General features: G+C 42.9%; 1 long non-coding RNA gene across 1 annotated transcript; it reads left to right on the top strand.

Annotated features, from left to right (window-relative positions):
• The first annotated feature begins 8599 nt into the window (after positions 1 to 8599).
• Positions 8600 to 17623, top strand: LOC122901710. Its single transcript, XR_006383663.1, has 3 exons — positions 8600 to 8871; positions 15488 to 15544; positions 17373 to 17623. It is a non-coding gene; the product is annotated as an uncharacterized LOC122901710 (long non-coding RNA).
• Positions 17624 to 20056: the final 2433 nt, after the last annotated feature.

Below are 20056 nucleotides of genomic sequence, written 5' to 3'. Positions count from 1 at the left end.
ATAATATTTTGCCCACTTTTTTGGGAGGGGTAGATTCTCTTTCAGGAATCATATCTCTTTATAAATAGAAGTTATATATTTTAAGACGGTTTAATTTATCCACCTTTCTTTTATGCTTAGTACTACTTCTGTGCCTTGCTAAAGAAATGTTGCCTACTCCCAGGGCACAAAGATGTTTTCCTATGTTTCTTTGTACTCTCCTTTGAAAATTAGTCTCCAAATACTTAATTGTCCTCATTGATCTTGTTGTCACCTTTTCTCCTTCTCGTACTCTTGTGGAACAAGAGAGATTGCTGTGTTATTCTTCCAGTTTTATATCTCAGAAACTGTGTGTATCCTAAATCATCACCATCACTAAATATTGTATTTCTGTGTGCAGAGCACGGCACAACAGCGGCATTTGGATTTACATTTTGGGTGTGTGAAAAAGGAGTCTTTGAGAAGAGTCCTTGAATTCTGAGCAATTCTCCTCCCTCCCAGTTTGTTGAGACTTTTATGGGCTTTAACAGTTTATTGTCCATCCAGAATGCCTATCTGAATCCAAACCCCACAAAACCACACCGAGCCGAAGCTGTGTTTTCCTTAAGATAACAGAGGAAGCGCGAGTACAGAAAGGTACTAACTTCAGGCCAATGAAACTAGGCTCCATGCCAGTTTTAGCTCTGAATGTGCCTTTCCTTATAGCCCCCCCCCACACACACACACAAAAAAGAAGGTAATGCTTTTTGTTACTATTCAGAAAGAATAGCAACACCAAATTTGTTATTCCATAAAATGTAAACTCTGTCAAGGGCTTAATCTATCATCTCTACCACATCGTCATGGTTTTTAGAAAAACAAGCTGTAGTTCAGTGCATTTCTAGTTGAGAAGATACTCCGAATGTGGGTCTCTGGCAGAATCCTTATGGCGGACAAAAATAACGTGTTTCTCTTGTGAAACTCTTCCAGGGTTTCCTTCTGTTTCAACAATTTGACCAATATTTTTGCAGAAGAATAAAGCCATTACTTAAGCATCACTTTGAAGCTGCTGTAAGATTAATGAACAAATTTTATGCCCTACGCCAGACCTCATTTTCTCTCTAAAATGGAAAACACTAGGAAACTAGAGTCTAAAGAGAAATATAACTGAAATTAATCTTGAGAAGACCTGCAAGTCAAGGGACGTCTACATGGAAGGTTTTTGCTTTCCCATTTTGGTTTGTTATTATAGGAGCCAGACAGTAGTTTCACAAATGGTATTACAGTTCTAAAGAACTAAGTAGCCATAACTATGAAATATGCTTACTTAAAAAAAAGGAATGCCTTCTCCCAACCACAACATTCTACTTGAGAATAAAATTTTGTTCTTTGAGGTCTAGAAGCCAGATTCTTTCCTCCGATTCAATGTGGCACTTCTGCCAATCTGCCACCCAAGACACACCGAGTGCCCCGTTTGGGCCAGGAACTTTCTAGATGTTGAAAACCTTAAGATGAATAAGCTATAGTATCTGTCCTTCGGGATTTTATAGTGGAGAGACAGATAAGTAAAACCACAACTATATTATATGGCGCTAAGTGCTGTGGAGAGGAGTCACAGGTACAAGGACCACTAAAATTTGATGTGGTATTCAGAGAAGACCTCTCAAAGGAGGTGATGGGGGGGGGAATTTGGTTTTGCTAACTGAAGATGAGAGCAGTGTAAGAAAAGTGAATGCATGAAAAGAGTCATACACAAATAGTACTAGACAGCCGATAATGGTAAAGAAGGATCCTTGTGGGGCATGGTCAGGAGGGAAGCTACAAAAGTAAGTAAGGAAACCGTGTTTAGGCTTAAGGACCTGAACTTCTAAGAATAAGGTAAAGAGAGTGTCAAATGCTGCAGGGACGACAAGTAGAAGAGGACAGAGAAATGTTATTGGATTTGGCGGCACTGAGATCACTGGAGATTAAATCAAGATCGTTTCAGTTGGGTAATAGATAAGGATAACGGATTATAGTGGGTGAGAGAGTCAATGACAAGTGCAGAGACTGCCAGACCTTCTTCTGGAAACTTGATTAGAGGATGAAGAGTTAAAGGAAGTTTGATGGACTTTTTTTTTTTTTTAAAGATTTTATTTTATTTATTTGTCATAGAGAGAGAAGCGAGAGCAAGCACAGGCAGACAGAGTGGCAGGCAGAGGCAGAGGGAGAAGCAGGCTCCCTGCCAAGCAAGGAGCCCGATGCGGGACTTGATCCCAGGACGCTGGGATCATGACCTGAGCCGAAGGCAGCCGCTTAACCAACTGAGCCACCCAGGCGTCCCTGGACTTTTTTTTTCTCACAGAATTTTAGACTTCAGATCATTTCTAAATAGTACAAATAATTCCTATATAGCTCTCACGTTTCCTAGATGTTAGTATTTTATCACATTTTCCTCATTTGCTTTATTTATCTCCCTCTTTCTCTCTCTATGCCCTTTTCCAGCTCTCAACACACACCTCATTATATTTTTTTCTGAACTTGTTGGGAATAAGTCACAGATATGATGCCACTTTATACCTCATATTTCAGTGTATTTCCTAAAAGAGAAGGATATTCTGTTACATAACAATAACCCAGTAATCAACATCAGGAAATTCATGTTGATATAATGCCATCATCTAATTTACACATCTTCTTTAGATTTCATCATTTGTTTCAATAATGTCCTCTATTGCAAAAGAAAATCCCAGACCACATGTTGCATTCATTTGTCATCATTCTTAGTCTCCTTTAACTTGGAAGAGTTCATCAATCTTTCTTTATACTTTGTAGTGGTCTGGCATTTTTTTTTTTTTTTAAAGATTTTATTTATTTATTTGAGAGAGAGAGAGTGTGAGAGAGAGCATGAGCGAGGAGAAGGTCAGAGAGCGAAGCAGACTCCCCATGGAGCTGGGAGCCTGATGTGGGACTCGATCCCGGGACTCCAGGATCACGCCCTGAGCCGAAGGCAGTCGTCCAACCAACTGCGCCACCCAGGCGTCCCTGGTCTGGCATTTTTGAAGAGAATAGATCAGTTGTTTTGTAGGATGTTGCTTGAGTTGGGTTAGTCCAATGTTCTTCCTGATTACATTCTACCAGTTCATTTATGGCAGGCAGGAATACTTTGGACGTGACGTTGTGTCTTTCTCAGTGCATCATATCAGGAGGCACACGGTGCTGATTTGCCCCACACTGGTCACTTTAATTGTTTGGTCAAGCTGATGATATTTGCTAGATTTCTTCACTGTAAACTTTCTGTGTTTCTCTTTATAATTAATAAGAATCTTATGGGATATAGTTTGGAACTATGTAAATGGCCAATTTTTCTTCAAATTTTCACCCCTAGCTATAGCATCTGTTGATGATTCCTGCTGAATCAATTATTATTATATGGGGTTGCAAAATGGTAATTTTCTAAATTCAATATTCCTTCTACATTTATTAATTGTCTTCACAGTATAAAGAAGAGCTTTCCCTTCTCCATTCATTTAATGATTCATTCATGTTACTGTGGAACCATGGATCCTTATTAATTCAAAGAGTTAAAATCATTTATTGTGGGTATTTTTTTTATTAAAGTATAATTAGTATAGAGTAGAATATTAGCTTCATGTGTATGTATAATAAAAGAACAGTTCTACACATTACTCAGTGCTCATCAAGATGAGTGTATTCCTTGGATAAAATTAACAAGTCAGGAAATGACAGATGCTGGTGACGATGTGGAGAAAGGGGAACCCTCCTACACTGGAATGCAAGCCGGTGCAACCACTCTGGAAAACAGCATGGAGGTTCCTCAAAAAGTTGAAAATAGAGCTACCTTCCGACCCAGCAATTGCACTACTGGGTATTTACCTTAAAGATACAAACATAGTGATCCGAAGGGGCATGTGCACCTGAATGTTTATAGCAGCAATGTCCACAATAGCCAAACTATGGAAAGAACCTAGATGTCCATCAACAGATGAATGGATAAAGAAGAAGTGATATATATATATATATATATATATGAATACTATGCAGCCATCAAAAGAAATGAAATCATTTGCGATGATGTGGATGGAACTAGAGGGTATTATGCGTAGAGAAAAAGTCAATCAGAGAAAGACAGCTATCATATGATCTCCCTGATATGAGGAAGTGGAGATGCAACATGGGGATTTTGGGGATGGGTAGGAAAAGAATAGATGAAACACGATTGGATCGGGAAGGAGACAAACCATAAGAGACTCTTAATGTCACAAAACAAACTGAGGGTGGCTGGGGGGAGGGGGGTAGGGAGAGGGTGGTGGGGTAATGGATGTTGGGGAGGGTATGTGCTATGGTGAGTGCTGTGAAGTGTGTAAACTTGGTGATTCACAGACCTGTACCTCTGGGGCTAATAATACATTATATGTTTATAAAAAAATTTAAAAATTAAAAAAAAAGGATGAGTGTATTCTTAATCTGCTTTATCTATCTCATTCCTCCCCCATCCACCCAACCTCTGGAAACTGCTCATTTGTTCTCTGCATTTATTTGTCTGGGTATTTTTTTCTTTTTTCTTTTTGTCTCTTTTTTTCTTTATCTATTTTTTTTGTTGTTGTTTCTTAGATTCCACATGAATGAAATCAAATGGTGTTTATCTTTCTCTGATTGACTTATTTCACTTAGCATGATACTCTCCAGATCCAGCCATGTTGTTGCCAATCCCAAGATCTCATTCTTACCATGGATAGTTTAAAAAAACCCCAACAAGACACTTGATCACGTTTATAGACATAGAAAAAAAAAGCCAGGGAAGATAGGGGAGGGAGAGTGCATAACTGATGTGGTAAAGCAACGAACTTGTATTCTGCAGCTCTGTTAAACTCTGTCTAGTCTGGGCACTGAGATGCAGACAGGAGTAAACCAGGGCCACATCACACAGGGAGTTCATACACTGGGGGAGCGGCAGCCGCCTGGGGAAAGGGGACAGAACATTTACTAAGGTGATTTGTAAGAGTTGTAGATAGGAGAATAGAACTGTGGGTGACACTGAAGAAATGATTCATCTTGGTGGGTTGGTGAAGACTTCCTGAAGAAATGACCTTTGAGACAGACCTTAGCATGTTAGTTGGATGAATGGGGGGAGCGGGGAAGAAATAATAAAGAGGAGTAGGAAAAACATTCCAGACAGAAATGAAAGCCATGGAAATGTGGGAAAAGCTTGTTAAGTTCTCCTGGACATGCAGGAAAATAAAAGGTTCTCAGTGAGTTGCCTCTACAGGCTTCGAGGGAACGTGGTCACTTCAGGTTGAGGCTGCCCTTGCTCGGTTTGGGGATTGAGAGGCAGACTGGGTCTTGATTTTGAAGGGAAGTCCCTCCCTGATTAGGCCTCAGAAAAGAGTTTCCCGCCCACCTCCACGGTTACCACAATCATCAAAACGAACTCTGCGCCCTCTTGAAGGAGTCAGCTGCTAAATGTGAGTCAGCCTATTCAGGGAATCCTGTGGAAATGTGGAGTTCCCCTTAAAACATTTGCTGTTGGCTTCTGAAAATGTACTCACAGACCATTTGCCTGAAGAGAAAATGAATCTGACTGCAATATTAATTATTTAGCCTTATTTATTTCACCCACGCTAACAAAAAGCAAGTGTAAGCCAAAATGCAAGAGGTTCCATTCATTTTAGGATTTTGCCTTCATTCCAAAGATGCAGACGTGTGGTTAAGCTTTCAATAGATTCATATTTCATACCTGACAAAAGTCCTTCAAAAAGGGAGGTGTTTTTGTTTTTGTTTGGTTTGGTTTGGTTTTTTTTTTTTTTTTTTTTTTTTTTTCAAGGAGTGGAGAAATAGATTAACATGGTTTTAAATACCTGGAAGAAAACAGAGTAAAGCGTCTGTTACCCCATTACCCAGTACACATAATACTCCCAAGGAAATTTAAACGAAAAGATTCTAAACCTTAGATTTCATTTTAGCAAATGCCGTCTAGCAGCAAATGTAGGTCACATAGTTTGGCATCCGGTGTGGGTTTCCAGCTGTCCGCTGAACTCAGAAAACAGAAGAATACGTGTTCCATAGCACAGCGCGCTCGAGAGTGAATTTCACGTTAGAGCCTGAAGTGATTCACTTACTGAAACTTATTTTTCCTCAACCTTCTCACTTCTGGTTTTTCCTTCTCTTTCGGGTCAGGATTTTTAGGTAGTACAAAAAATAAAGCCTTCTCTCTCTTTCTTTCCATCTGTGGACTTCGTTTCCTACCAAATTAAATTATGAATAAATTCAATCTTGGTATTAATCTAATTTGGGTAACAAACACTGGCCTGTGATCGCTTGGTTTATTCCCAGTGCAAATAGAGAAAAGCTAACACACCAATGGATTCATTGAGCTTTGGGGAGCAGGAGGATAAGTAAGAGAGCTGTGCCCCTCTGTAATTTATGAGCTAGATTTGTACATGGAGACTAACCAAATAAGGCAGTAAATAATTGATAAATGTCATGTGAGTGCCACAGATAACAAATGTCACAGAAAGCCAAAGGAGGGCACAATTTGGGCCTAGGGAGAAAGAAAAAGAAGTCTGTGAAATTTTTAACCCATGTGGTTGTTCCACCAAACTGATGGTAGCACTGATGTGTTCCCTTACTTGGCCACTAACTAACTAATCTGTCACCTTCCAACCATTTCAGTTAAAAAAAATTCCAAGAGGGTGGAAAGTCATCAGAACCTTTCTCCATCTCTTGTTCACCTTCCTCATACTGCAGACCGACCCTGACTACTTCCCCAGCTCCTGTGGTAGAACATGGCTGCCCACAGCTCTCAAGATTACGTGCTCCCCCCGAATTCTACTTCCATTTCTCAGAAGAGAGAATCTGACTGGGTCAGCTAAGAAAAAGGTGTCCATCACGTGTCCAGTCAATCAGGGCTCTGGACAGGCATAGAGTGAAGCATGTTGACAGAGGTCATGGGAGTGGGGGTGGGGAGTGGGAGTTCCCAAAGAAAGGAGAGTCACTGTGAGCTCTAGCAACCCCGGAATTGTGTCTCAACAAATACCAACTTATCAGAGGTGGCTGTCCACACTCACATAGAAAAGGCGGGTCATGGGGTAAGATTAGTTTATAGATGACCCCTAGGAAGAATGGCATTGCATAAGGGAATTAAAAGTTCTGGAGGCATCTATGGAGTGGGAGACTCTAATGACTGAAGAATTAGGAAAGGTTTCACAGAGAAGACACTGGAGGTGGGCCTTGACAATGGGTTGATTGTAAATGTAGAGATATACATAGCAGAAGGGAATGGGGATAAAAAGAGGTGGGTACAATGGCCAGAGGGAACAACAGAGAGACCTGGAGACAAGAACAACAAATTCTGAGAAAATGAGGAGGAACCCCTGACATTCCTGTGATTGGTTTGCCTGCAAGTGATAAAACAAAAGAACAGACGACAGGCCATGGCTTAAGCAAGTTAGAAGTTTTTTTTCTCTCACACAAAGGAGTTGAGAGTTCAGGATTTGTAGGAGGACCATGAGCATCAAAGACCCAGGCTCTTTCCATCATGTTATATGGCCACCCTTCATCTGTGGCTTCCAGTTTGCAGCCCAAGATGGCTGCCCAGGTCCAGGCATCACACCCACATTCTGCCTAACTGGATGGAAGAAACAGGAAAATGGCATGCCCTCTGCCATTTAGGGGTACTTCTCACAAGATGCACACAACATTTCTTCTCACATCCTGTTTGACAGAACTTTTGTCTAGTAGACATGCCTAACTGCAAGGCAGGCTGGAAAATGCAGTGGCCCCGTGCCTGAATAAAAGCCAAGTGTGATATTTCTAAGGAAAAAGGAAAGAATAAATATTGGGAGACAGGCAGTCTGTCCCGCTCCTGCTTTGCTGAAAAGGTAGACATTTTATGATGGATGAGGCTAGAACGTTTGGTTAGAAGTGCTTGAATATTAGGCCAGGGAGGTTGTTCACTTTGGTTGGCAGTGGACAACCATTAAAGGTTTTGGGGCAAGCAAGTGACATGATGAAATTTATACTTTAAGAAGCTTGCTACTCGGGGTGCCTGGGTGGCTCAGTGGGTTAAAGCCTCTGACTTCAGCTCAGGTCATGATCTAAGGATCCTGGGATTGAGCCCCACATTGGGGCTCCCTGCTTCCCCCCCGCCCCCCGCCTCTCTGCCTACTTGTGATCTCCGTCTGTCAAATATATAAAATCTTTTTTTTTTAAAAAAGAGAAGCTTGCTACTCAAATGATTAAGAAGAAAGGCAGTAACTATTAAGGGTTACTTAATAACCCTTGGGGTTGAGGGTTACTCCTAGTTTTGCATCTATAGATTGTGTTCGAGGTAGAAGAAGCAAAAGGTGCGTGTGCGGTGAGTGGGGAGGGTGGGAAGTGGGGGGGTGCTTTGGAGATTATATTGGTCTAGAGTCTAGACCAGAATGATTAGGATCTCCATTGGACCTGTAGCAATGAGAAGATGGGATAATGGGGGAGAGGCAGAGGAAAAAGGAAATTCCAAAGTTTTGAGCCTCAGGGACTGGGGACTGATTGTGCCCTTAATGGAAACAAGGAAGTCAGGCAGCGAGACGAGGAAGGAGGAGCAGCAGGATGGAATGCAGAAAGGGAAGAGGCCATAGGTTTGGCCGCAGGTCCTGTGGTTAGGGCCTCAGTGACAGGGATGTCCAGCAGGAAGGCTGGAAAATGAAGGGACGTGAGCAGGAGTCTCCACGACAACTTTGGACAATTCCAGGACCCTACGGTGTCATAATGTCAGCATTTATGTAGTGATGTGTGGCTCGAGTTATGAGACCACCGATTCACGGCGTGTGCTTGCCTCTCTCTGAGAAGCTAAGAAGGCAGTAAACCTCCATCACTCTGCAGTATTGAAATCTCAGATTATTCAAGGTACTCCGGGCACATTTAGCATGGGTAAGTGAGACTTGGGTGTACTGATACTGCTATATTTCCAGCAAAATGTCAATAAAGCTGCAAATGTAATTTTTGACCCAGGTTTTAAGTGGAGGAGATTGATGTAGAGGGTGAACACTAAAGACTTCTCAGAGAAATTCTTATTTCAGGGTGTTATAATTTGTGTATAAATCAACTATTCATTCAATAAATATTTACCGAGCACTGCTGGGATGTACTAAATACAGGGCTTATAAGGGTGGATAAGGCAGACACAGTCCCTGCCTCAGTCTAGACCAGGGGTTGGCAAATTATAGCCCCTGGGCCAAACCTGGCCAGCCGCCTGTTTCTGTTCTGCCTACCAGCTAAGAATGGCTTTTACATTTGTAAATAATTGAAAACTATAATCAAAAGAAGTGCAGTACTTTACAGTACGGGAAAATCATAAGAAATTCAAATTTTAGTGTTCGTAAATAAAGTTTTATTTTGCATAGCCCCACTTGCCCATTTATTTATTGTTTTCAGTTGCTTTTACACAGAAGGGCAGAGCTGAATAAGTGTGACAGAGATGCATGGCTTCCAAAACCTAACGTTTTTACTCCATGGCCCTTTGCAGAAAATGTTTGCCAAACTCTGGTCTTGATAGAATCCATCAAACACATGATCACACAAATAAATAGATATTTAAGCAAAGTGGATGGGCTTGACCATTGTCTGGTCTTACCCAAGTTCCTTTCTCACCCTCTAATATTTAGACCTGTGGTAGGAAGTCTCTAAAAGATGGCTTGCAAGGAACTGGGTCTCCCAGGATCCAGATTCTTTTGGTCATCCTCTCACCTTAAATCTGGCTAACCTATAAGCTGCTAGTGAGCAAGATGATATGGCAGAAATTACATGGTGTGGCTTTTAGACTTCTAGAAGAAGTCTTTCTCCTGGTCTCATGGAAGGCTCTCTGTAAGACAAACCAGTCATTGACCTCAGTCCACCATGCTGCAAGAAAGCTTGACCTAGTACATGGGGAGGCCCCATGGGAAGAAAAATGGCTGGACAACCTCCAGTTCTTCCGAACATCCCCAGCTAGGAAACAGACATGTGGTAAAGAAGCCATCTTGGATGTCCCACCAGTCAAGCTTTTGGACGGCTAGCCCCAGCTGACATTCTACTGTAACCCCATGAGGGACCACAATTGAGAACTAGCCAGTTGAGACCAGTCAATCCTCAGAGCCATTAGAAATCATAATAAATTTTTGTTTTAACTCACGGATTTTGGGATTTTTTTTACATAGCAGCAAAAAACTGAAACAAAGCCTGGACTTCTATTTCTGAAGAGGCATTGAAAAGGGTGGGGTGGGTGAATTCCACATGTCCACATTTGGATGGGGCTTAACAGTCTTAGGAATGGAGAAGGGGTCTTCTGTTTTTTTTTTTAATTAAATTTAGTTAATTAACTTATAGTGTAGTATTAGTTTCAGAGGTAGAGTTTAGCAGTTCGTCAGCTGCGTACAACACCCGGTGTTCATTATGTTAATGCCTCCTTAATGCCCATCACCCACTTACCCCATCCCCCCAACTCCCCTCCCCTCCAGCAACCCTCCATTTGTGTCCTCTGATTAAGAGTCTCTTATGGATATATATATATGTGTATATATATATATATATATACACACACATATGTGTGTGTGTGTATACACACACGATGGAATACTATGCAGCCATCAAAAGAATTGAAATTTTGCCATTTACAATGACATGGATGGAACTAGAGGGTATTACTCTGAGCGAACTGAGTGAAATAATCCAATCAGAGAAAGATAATTATCATATGATCTTCCTGATATGAGGAATTTGAAAGGCAAAGTCGGGGGCTAGGGGAGTAGGGAAGGAAAAAAATGAAACAAGATGGGATTGGGAGGGAGACAAACCATCAGAGACTCTTAATCTCACAAAACAAACTGAGGGCGGCTGGGGGGAGGTGGGTATGGAGAGGGTGGTTGAGTTTTGGACATTGGGTGGGTATGTGCTATGATGAGTGCTGTGAAGTATGTAAGCCTGATGATTCACAGACCTGTACCCCTGGGGCTAATAATACATTGTATGTTAATTAACAAAATTAATTTTTAAAAAGTGAAAAAAAGAGTTTCTTATGGTTTGTCTCTCTCTCTGGTTTCATCTTGTTTCATTTTTTCTTCTCTTCCCTTATGATCCTCTGTTTTGTTTCTTAAATTCTGCACATCAACGAGATCATATGATAATAGTCTTTCACTGATTGACCCTTCTTGCTTCTGCTGGTTTATCCAGAGACCCATGGAGGCCTATCCAGGAATGGAGATAAAAGTCTGCGGGCAGGACAATTCACCCTCAGGTCCACTAGTATGACTGCACTGACTACTAAACTATGGGATTATTTTCATGTCAGTTGCAAAATAATATAAGAGTAATGACAGTATGAAGTAAAATTGAATAAATTTTATTTATTCATGCAGATCAGAACATGTGGTTTATCGCAGAAACCCCATGCACCAGAGTACTGAGGCTGTTTTTCTGGCTTTGAGTGCAGATTATTGGAACTTGCTTTGGATTTTAGATTATTTATTTCAGGTGTTGGAAAGTTGCCTCCAGTTCCTAAAGCCTCCCTCCTTTTTTTAAAATTCAGCTTTACTGAGGTATTGACATGCAAAATGGTAAGGTATGTGAAGTGTACGTCACTGTGATTTGATAAACATGTACATACACATTGTGAAGGTTTCCTCCCGCCAGTTCCGGAACACATCCATCACTCCAAGTCCTTAAGGTCTTCCTGGGGAGGGAGCACTCCACAGCTGAGCTGAGAGAGGGCCTCTGCGTGAACCACCACTCAGGTCCTCATAGGGTCTCCACTCTCCTAATGATTATCACTGCAAGAGGGAAGTCATTGAAAGTTTTCCTGCAACACCCAATCTTGAGCCGTGACTCATTCCAGGAAATAATTCAGAGAGCATGTGAGCTTGGGTTTCTCTCCAAAACGGAGCCTGAGACAAGGAGGCTGCACTGGGTACAGGGCGTACATTTGGAAGTCGACCCCAGAAGGCAAGAGGATGGGAGTGGGAATGAGATGGGGAAGGAAGGGATGTCAACAGCTGACATGTGACGGTGCTGGTTTCCACTGTGGGCAACTGATGCCAGATCCCTCTAGGGACCCTTTGAGAAACCATGTAGAACATGCCTTAAAATCGTCTTCCCAAAGGATGGGAGTCTGAGGGCACTGTTTCCCGTTGATGTCTGGTTACCATTGTGCGAGGCTGGCCCCCGGGGTGTTTGCTGTTGGGTACTTCCAGGCAGAAAAGCGAAGAGATTAGCAGACACTTGTGTTGGGCTGCTGATGGTGTGCATGGAAGCCAACTACCTCAGCTGCAACTGAAATCAGAGGGAGGCCCAGGGGAGGTGGCCTGGGGTGCCTGGAGAATCTTCCTCAGACAGTGACAGCTGCATCAAACACACGGGCACACCAACTGTCACAACCCAACAAATGTTTTGGCAGTTGGTAGAATGAGTTAGTGACTGACTTGTACTGTAATTTCTATTCACTGCAAGCAGTTTCAGACCCTCGATAATTTTGACAATAAAAGGGGATCCTTTACATTTTTCATTTATATATTGGCTTATGTACTAGTGAATATTAGCAACAGATTGCCGAATATGTGAAGTACACCCAGGACTGTATGTCTCTGCTCCCTCCCAGGGCTCCCTGGTGCTGGCCAAGGATGATGCTTGGCCAGGGTCCCGATGCCAACCCCACTTTTCCTCCTTACTTGGTCCCCAGGCTACAGCATCAGCTCTGCTCTCCATGCGCATCCCCATGACTTGCCCTTTTAATTTTTATAAGCTTCTATTGGAAGTTGAAAAACTGAGCATGAAATGTTTCCTGCTCTTGTCACTCCCTCTATACAAATCCCACTTTCCTTGAATAAATGGATGGCCTGATTAGGGAAAAGGTCATGTATAAGTTGTGGAGGGAAAAAATTAATATTTCCATTGCTATCACACTGCACTAACACTTGTGATAAGTGCTATGAAGGAGAAGTACAGGATATTAAGAAAAAGTATAATGAGGATGGCTGGTTGGGGGAAATCAGGGAACGCTGCTGAAGAAGTGATTTTTAAGCTCAGATCTAAGGGATAAGAAGAGATTAGGCAAAGAGCAGGGAAGAGATTTGTGGAAGAGAGAACAGCATGTGCAAAGGCCCTTGGGCCTCTGAATAAGGATCTGAAAGGAAGCCAGAAGTGTGGCTCAAGATGGCAAATGGGACACATGCCCTTACTTTGCTTTTTCCTGAAATTACACTAAAATGGGAATAGAGGGAGAACCCAGTATGACAGTTGCTCATCAGATGTGGAAGTCTGGGCAAGGGAAATACCTTAGTAAACACTGACATGTACCTAATTGAGAGTATGGAGAAAATGTTTATTCACCTAAGGTGGGTGTAGGGTTGACTTAGTGATAAGAAAATCAAACCAATGGGAAAAAAAATAACGATTCATAACTCCAGGGTAAGTAAGTTATTCAGGAAGGAAGAGGAACCTTTGACACACATGGCTGAGCTGTTAAAATGTTTATATAGCCCAAACAATGTAAATACAGGGTATGTCTAACCATAATTATCAGGTAACTATATTGGGAACAGGAAGGATGGTGCTGGGGGCAGAAATGGAGAACGGGATTAAAGAATAAGTTCTTACCTTGCACAGTAAGAACCCAATAGAGTAGACTTAAAACAAAAATAGGAGGCACCTGGGTGTCCTGGTCAGTAGAGTGTGCAACTCTTGATCTCAGAGTCATGAGTTCGAGCCATGGCGGGTGGAGAGATTACTTAGAGCTTTATTTTTTAAAAAAGTTAAAGTAGGGGCACCTGGGTGGCTCAGTGGGTTGGGCTGCTGCCTTCGGCTCAGGTCATGATCTCAGGGTCCTGGGATCGAGTCCCGCATCGGGCTCTCTGCTCGGCGGGGAGCCTGCTTCCCTCTCTCTCTCTCTCTCTCTGCCTGCCTTGCCTCTCTGCCTACTTGTGATCTCTCTCTGTCAAATAAATAAATAAAATCTTAAAAAAAAAAAGTTAAAGTAAATAATGAAGTAAATAAAGACCAGAAAAGGGGGTACCTGGTTGGCTCAGTCAGTAGAGCATGTGGCTCTTGGGATCGTGAGCTCAAGGCCCACGTTGGGCTTTGAGGTTTCTTATAAATAAATAAATAAATAAAAGTAGCCTTAAAACCATGCTATTTAGAAATGTGAGCACAAAATTCCAAAGAGTCAGCTGAAATAATTATGTGGTTGCCTTCGGGGAGATGGAAGCTGTGGGAAGAGGGGCGTGTGACATTTCTTCAGATGGGGGCATTACGAACATCACAGGATTTTTTCACTTTCTTCTATAACTGTCTTATAACTTGGATTGAAAATGAAAACCACCTCGTTGCGGGAGTCCCTGGAGGAAGCAGGGAGTTGCATGAGGGGAGTCTGCAGTCCTAAGCAAGAAGTGGGATCTTCCAGGCCATATTATGGATTTTAAAGGCAATAGGAAGCAAGTGCCGGAAACATTTTTTCCAAGCGGAAATTGTGCGACCAGTTTCATACTTGAGAAAGATCCCTCTTGCTGTTGTATGGAGAACAGACAGAAAGAGGAGGCCAGACGGACTACGGGGAGAACAGAATGTCATGGGAGAGAGGGGGATGGCTTGGATGAGAGTTGGGGGAAGTGGAAAAATTCAAACGGGTCTTTGGAAGGAGAACTATGTAACAAATAATTCCAGACGGGTGTCAGAGGAGGGGGTGAGAGATTTTTCTTTATTAATAACCACTGTGAGCAACTTCACAAATCACAGCTAATAATCTTAAAATTATTCCATTGAAAAATTATTCAGATTAATGTTGACTGTAACATCGCAAACAGGCAAGGATATTCATTTTGGGCAGAGTGCTTCTGAAAAATATACAGGCTGGCACCTTCGTGGCCTTGCATCCAACAATCCCATTTTCTTCAATTAAGCGCGTGTTTTGAAGACATGTCCTCTGTTTACCATTAATACATACGAACACAGCCGTCCGTGGTGTAACAGCGGCAACCATCTAGAAAGGCTACATTATATTTGTACGATTTTTATAAGTTTTTTCATACGCATGTACATTTCAATCCCAAACCAACATCTTTCGAGTGAAGCATCACAGTGAAAATAAAATGACACTGAAAAACAGTCTGAGGGGTTTGAAGTGGCGGGGGGGTGGGAGGCTGGGGTACCAGGTGGTGGGTATTATAGAGGGCACAGCTTGCATGGAGCACTGGGTGTGGTGAAAAAATAATGAATACTGTTTTTCTGAAAATAAATAAATTGGGAAAAAAAAAATGACAGTAAATTGAACTCTACCAGGGAAAAATATATTGAACCTTCTATTGCTTAAAAATCAATGTTCTTTCTCTGACTTTGCTTTACTCGTATGTTCAAAGTGAAGGGCTTTGGAGTCATCTTACGTTCCAGCTCCCACATCGACACGGCTTTCTGCTTCCAGGCCAGCTGGTAGTTTCTGCTTGCCATGATTTAAAATTTTCCTAATATTTGCTAACAAAATCTGGGTGTCATTTTCTTTCCGTAATGGTCCTTTCCTTTCCCCTAGGAATGGAGAGAGACTCTGCGGTGCTTTGATAAACAATGAACTTAAAAGGAAAGAAAGGTGAGTGAAATGAACCCTTCCACGCTCAGTCCCCTCCACAAAGGCACCTTGATTCGGTGTCCTAGTCACTTGATTTGCTGACTCATGAAGCAGCCAAACATGTCACAAAACGAGAGGAGGTCTGTGTGTCTGGGATTTAAAACCGAAGCCCACAAGTGATCAGAATGAGATGAATGGGGTTTGCTCATTCTTGGTCATCATTTTTGGCCTCATTTGCTTTGCATTCATACCTGGAGCAGTTTCAAAATGTTGACAGGGAGGGGAAGCAGCAGAAAGAGTGGGCAGAATCCTGAGGTGTTTTGCAGCAGACAGTGGTTTCTCTTCCAGGGCCAAAACCACTACTCCATTGGCTGTTTGTAACCCTTTCCTCACCAAACGAGATAAGAAGCATCTTTCATTCAGCATTCCAGATTTAGCAGATGTTGACATTTTACTGTATTTGCTTTGTATCTTTTCTTTAGGAAACACCAATGTCACAGATATGGCTGAAGCCCACTTTATCTCTCTCCAGGATTCCATTTTTTTTTTTTTTAAGGATTTTATTTATTTATTTGACAGAGAGAGAGAGAGAGAGAGCTCGATCACAAGAAGGCAGGGAGGCAGGCAGAGAGAGAGGGGGAAGCAGGCTCTCTGCTGAGCAGAGATCCCGATTGGGGCTCGATCCCAGGACCCTGGGATCATGACCTGAGCTGAAGGCAGAGGCTTAACCCACTGAGCCACCCAGGCGCCCCTCTCCAGGATTCCATTTTATCTTTGTTTTTCTCCAGGGGTAATCACTACCCCGAGGCTTAGGTCAATCTTTCTTATCCCTGCTTTATAGTTTTACTGTATTTGTATTTTTACTATGTATTTATAGTTTTACTGTACATAAGAAATATGTATCTGAGTCTGCAGCTTTTAAAAGCCTGCCATAAAGGGTTTTACGCTTCACATTTCATTCTACAACTTGTTTTTTTTTTTCAATCAACCTTTTGTTTGTGATGTTGATACATGTTGATATTGGTGGCCCTAGTTTATTTTCATTGTTCTACAGTGCTGGATGGACCAAAACACCACAATCTACTTACCCATTCTCTTTTTTTCTGATGACAATTTAGGTTCTCCTCATCCCATTAGAAACAGTTTTGCAGTGAATGTGGTAGATTGCATTCAAGATTCAGTTCTTAGGGAAGAATCCCTATGATCATGTCCTTTGCCAGGTGACTTTGCCGTTATTCCCACTAACTTTCCTGTCTGGCTATGTGACTTGCTTCGTGCAGTGGAATGTTAGTAGGAAAAATGTGACCAAACACTTGGAAAGAGCCTGTGTGGTCAGATTAGCACTCTGGAGTCCGCCATTGCCATGACAACATGCGTAGACCACTGTCTAGGCCTAGGAGGAGGAGTCAAATGGGTCAGAGCTGGGCCTCCTGGCTGAGTCCTGGTCCTATCAGCTGACCTCCACATGGGTGTGAACCACCCCAGCTGCTGGGAACCAAACCACCTGCCTCAGCTGATGCCCAGCCCACCTATAGAAGCGTGAGCGTGCGAACACATGTTTCTTCTTGGATGCCATAGAGTTACTGTGGTCTTTGTTATGCCACAACATCTAATTAATATGGCAGATGCCCACATAAATGAAAGTTCTAAGACTTTTACCTAGAAATGGAACTGCTAGGTTACAAGGGATGTGAATCTTCATTTACTGGCAGTAGATACTACTAAATTCCAAGGGATTTGACAAGTTTTTCCTTCTGCTCGTGGTAGATCTCATTTTCTTACATTCTTGCTAACCCTTGTTGTTTTGTCTGTCTTTTCTCATTTCTTCCCACATTGCCTTACTTTCTAGTGAGGTTTACAGTCGACGCTGAGTCTGTCGTTCAGTCAGCCCAGCTTGGGCTCCAGACATGTGAGTCAAGAAGCCATCTTGAAAATGGACTCTCTAGCCCTAGCTGTCCCCACCACCAGCCATTCAGATCGCTCCCCACTGCGTGAGTGGTGCCAGCTGAAGCCTCAGATACTGCGGAGCAGAGAAGGCTATCCCCTTTGCCCTTTCTGAATTCCTGATCCAGAGAATCCATGTGCCTAATAAAATGGTTGTTGGGGCGCCTGGGTGGCTCAGTCCATTAAGCATCTCCCTTCGGCTCAAGTCATGATTCCAGGGTCCTGGGAGCAAGTCCCGCATCGGGCTCCCTGCTCAGTAGGGAGCCTGCTTCTTCCTCTGCCTGCCACTCCCCCTGCTTGTGCTCTCTCTGACAAATAAATAAAATATTTTAAATAAAATAAAATGGTTGTTGCTTCCTACCACTGAGTCTGGGGGTGGCTTGTTATGCTATAATACATAAAAGGAACACCGGGTCATCTCAGCCTGGCCTGGGACCCTTTTAGCTCCACTGCAGGATGAGGGTTGAGCCCCACTGCCTCTGGCTGCTTCTGCACCCAGATCTTGCCTCCTGGTTGCTTTGCCTTACTGTTTCATCTCTTTTCCAAGAAAAATTTGGTTTTTGGTTTTGAACTATTTTTTTTTAAATTATTATTTCATTTTAAGTAATCTCTATACCCAATACGGTTCACAACCCTGAGATCAAGGGTTGCATGCTCCCCAGACAGAGCCAGCCAGGGGCTCCTGTTTTGAGCTATCTTTTAAATATTCTTTTCATGTGTTATCTCCCATTGTTCCATGCCTGAAATAGAGGCGGCTGTCTTGCCTGCTTTGAGTTTTTTAGGAAGATCTCATCAGTGCATGTAGGCAATCCAGCTCATCATCGATTCCAAATATTGATTAGCACCTCTGCATGCAAACCATTTTCTAGACATCCTGGAGGGTATCCAGAAAAGTCAGGCAGGATCCCTGCTCTCAGAAAGCTTCCAGTCTGCTAAGGACAAGCTATACGTAACTAAGCAGAATGACACACAGACTCATAAACTGTATGAGTAAAACGGTGTAGCTATGGAAATAGGACTGCCACTCAAAGATGATAAATAAACCCAAATAAACCAAGACAGTATAGCCTGGAGCCAGACTGGGCCATCTGCTCCCACGTGTGTGCGCTTCCTTGAAGAGGAACACCACGTTTTTCCCTCCCGGGGATCTATTCCCATCACCCACGTGACCCGTAGGCCGGCCCCTCTGCTCTGAACTCCACAGAAATCTGTCTCCTCCCTCGCCTGCAGCGGATCCAAGTTCCCACGTTCTCCCAGGTGTGTGGATGTGAAATTTCGGAAATCGACTCTCGCACTTCCTCCTGCTTTCTCCTTCATCCAGGAAGTTCTCACAGCCCGTCAGAGGTTTCCTCAGACTGTCTTGTTTGCTTATTTATCTTATTTATCTTCTTTATCTACTTATTTCCTGACGCCCCACCCCCACCCCTGGTGCAGGCTCCCATCAGCTCACGTGTGCATTACCGCCCCCCACACATTTGGTATCTCTAACCCTAAGCTTCCATCTTTCCCACAATCTTGGGCTGGGTGCTCCTCCTTTAAGGAGAAGACACTTTTTTTTTTTTTTTTAAAGATTTTATTTATTTATTTGACAGACAGAGATCACAAGTAGGCAGAGAGGAGGCGGGGGGGGGGGTAGGGGTGGGAAGCAGGCTCCCCGCTGAGCAGAGAGCCGGATGCGGGGCTCCATCCCAGGACCCTGGGATCATGACCTGAGCCGAAGGCAGAGGCTTTAACCCACTGAGCCACCCAGGCGCCCCAAGGGGAAGACACTTTTATGTTCCTTCTCTGGCTTCAAAACTTGCAGAAGTCCCTATTTTCTATTATTATTTCTCACTTAAACTTTTTAGCGGGATCCCAAATCAGCCACACTCTCAGGAAGGCATATGCTATTTCCTTTATAATATTGGGACCATGTCCCCATCGTCCTGAGTGCTTACTCTCAACGTCAGAACCTTTTCCTTGTTGCCTATTGTCTGGAAGACCCTCGCCCGCTGTCGCTTTTTGTTAGGCATTTTTTGTCACCAGTTTCCATCATAAAATATTCCCTGTCCTTTAATATTTTCAGGTGAAAAACCATTCAAAGAAACGAGGGTGCCGTCAGGTGGAGAAGAGCTGAAGCATGGCCAGAGAGGGGGAGCACGACAGAGCCGTCAGGTGGTGTCCACGAGCTCCCCTGTCCCCCCCCCGCCCGCCCCACCCCCAGAGAAGTCTAGCCAGGTGTTAAGGTTCTCATTTCGTAGAGCTGTTGAGGTCCAATAGAAGTTGACTTATTTGTTCAAAGTCACAAAGCTCTCTAGCATCCGAATGAGGCTCAAACCCCGCAGCTTATGCAACAGAGCCTTGAATGGGAATGATACACAGAAGGGAGGGGCTATGACGGCTAGGATCATTTTGAAGGATAAAATTCTGTGATTCCTATCTTGTTTGCAAGTGCTTTTGTCTGGCCCAGTGGAGTGGGGAAGGGAGGGTTAGTGGATGAAGCTATTGTTCATTTCACTATTTTTATAAATGATATCCTAAGGGATTTACATTTTCATTTAATCAGCAACATTCACAGCAACCCAATGGAATAGGTTTTTTTATCACCAC

The sequence above is a fragment of the Neovison vison genome, chromosome 3 (assembly GCF_020171115.1).
Source record: "Neovison vison isolate M4711 chromosome 3, ASM_NN_V1, whole genome shotgun sequence".
In the NCBI taxonomy this organism is placed as follows: Eukaryota; Metazoa; Chordata; class Mammalia; order Carnivora; family Mustelidae; genus Neogale; species Neogale vison.
This window is presented reverse-complemented; position numbering and strand designations above follow the sequence as displayed.